The sequence below is a fragment of the Neopelma chrysocephalum genome, unplaced genomic scaffold (genome assembly GCF_003984885.1).
Source record: "Neopelma chrysocephalum unplaced genomic scaffold, ASM398488v2 Primary Assembly neopelma1_88395, whole genome shotgun sequence".
NCBI lineage: Eukaryota > Metazoa > Chordata > Aves > Passeriformes > Pipridae > Neopelma > Neopelma chrysocephalum.
This window is the reverse complement of record NW_020917580.1, coordinates 1-1,718: the sequence shown is the minus strand read 5'-3', so window position 1 is coordinate 1,718 and position 1,718 is coordinate 1. Positions and strand designations below refer to the sequence as shown.

Genomic DNA, 1,718 nt, shown 5'->3' with positions numbered 1-1,718 from the left:
AGGCAAAAGGACATGGAGATGCTGGGGGTTGATCCCAGGGCCTCTTGTATGCAAAGCAAGCGCTCTCCGCTGAGCTACATCCCCCTGTGCAAGGGGTGGTTGAGTCCCCTCACCCCCACTGCTGCCCCTGCTCTGCCCTCAGGGCTCCAAACCAGACAGTCACAGGCTGCACTCCACCATCCCCATTGCTGCTTCTAAGGGACTCCATCCTATTTTTGGGATGTGGCCATGCAAAATGCTCTGCCCGTGCCCACTTTACCCGGCTCTGTTTCCCCCTCACCACCCTGGCCCTGGTCCCATCATGCAGCTGGGGACCACGTGTGCCGCCCAAGGCAGGTGGGTGCCCAAAAGAAGGGCTCGTCCGGGAGTTGAACCCGGGACCTCTCGCACCCGAAGCGAGAATCATACCCCTAGACCAACGAGCCGAGGTGCTGTGGGAGGGCAGGAACCCCATCCTTCACTCACAGAACTCACACAGCTTGGTGGGGTGGGGTGGGACCTGTGACAGCTCAATTTGTCCCTGATGGATGGTCACAGCTGGGAGGCCACCCTTGCTCTTCCCTGGCTGTGGGGATGTCACCTGTGCATGGCCATGGGCTGTACCTGCCCTGACTCTAATATGAGGCTAAGAGGAGCATGGAGGGCAGCAGGACCCCCAAGTTTTGGGGTCTCCAGGCAGGGGATGTAGCTCAGCGGGAGAGCGCTTGCTTCGCATGTAAGAGGCCCTGGGTTCAACCCCCAGCATCTCCAGCTTTTTTTTCCATCCTCAAACCCACCTCCTCCACAGGCCAGTGATGAAAAAGACATGTCTACCTCTGGGAGGTCTCCCCAAAGGTGAGGGATGCTCCTGCACCATGGCAGAGCTGCCCACTGAGGCTGCAGTGGCAGCAGGGCCCCCCTACGTTGCCGTTCCTCCACTGCCCCGACAGCCCCTTCCCCATCCAGGAGGGAACCAGCCCTGGCCATGGCTGATCTGTGTCTGCCTGCGGGCACCAAGCAGGGGGGGCTGCCCATGCCCTGTGTGCCAGGCAGCGGTGCCTCAACCCCACAGAGGCCATGCTGGGCAGTGGGTGCCCAAAAGGAGGTGTCACCCAGGAGTTGAGCCCAGGGTCCACAGCTGACCAGTGCCCAGTGCAGCGCTGCCCTTTCCCTGCCACCTCACTCTCCAGCCATTGCAATGCTGTGGGATGGGGTTACCCAGACCCCCACCCCATCCAGGCCTGCGTAAAACCAAACCTGCATAAAACCAGTCGCTGTGAGCAGGATTCGAACCTGCGCAGGGAATCCCTATTGGATTTCAAGTCCAACGCCTTCACCCCTCGGCCATCACAGCCGCAGGTGACCCCCTGCCTGGCAAGGACAGCCAGGGACACCCCACTTTGCCCTGAGCTCTGCCTCCAGGGAGAAAATATTCCCCAGCCTGGTGTTACGGCCTTGCTCAGCCCCAGTACCCACACCTGCTAGGGCTGGGAAAAGGGAACATCCAGGGATATTTAGTGATGGCTGGAAAAATTCCAGGTTGCCTCACCACAAGACAAGGGAAGTATCCTCCAAGGATGCCCAGGGCTACAGCAGGTCTTGGAGGGAAAAAGAAATGGAGATGCTGGGGGTTGATCCCAGGGCCTCTTACATGCAAAGCAAGCGCTCTCCCGCTGAGCTACATCCCCCTGCGCAATGGCAGGAGAGAGAGGATTGGCCAAGTCCCCTCACCCCCACTG

At 60.1% G+C, this 1,718-nt stretch overlaps 4 non-coding genes across 4 annotated transcripts; 1 reads left to right on the top strand and 3 right to left on the bottom strand.

Moving 5' to 3' along the window:
• Positions 1 to 353: 353 nt before the first annotated feature.
• Positions 354 to 425, bottom strand: TRNAP-CGG. The gene has a single exon. It is a non-coding gene; the product is annotated as a tRNA-Pro (tRNA).
• Positions 426 to 678: 253 nt separating this feature from the next.
• On the top strand, positions 679 to 750 carry TRNAA-CGC. The gene has a single exon. It is a non-coding gene; the product is annotated as a tRNA-Ala (tRNA).
• A 501-nt stretch (positions 751 to 1,251) lies between these two features.
• Positions 1,252 to 1,333, bottom strand: TRNAS-UGA. The gene has a single exon. It is a non-coding gene; the product is annotated as a tRNA-Ser (tRNA).
• A 262-nt stretch (positions 1,334 to 1,595) lies between these two features.
• TRNAA-UGC lies at positions 1,596 to 1,667 on the bottom strand. Its single transcript has one exon. It is a non-coding gene; the product is annotated as a tRNA-Ala (tRNA).
• Between the last annotated feature and the right edge of the window lie 51 nt (positions 1,668 to 1,718).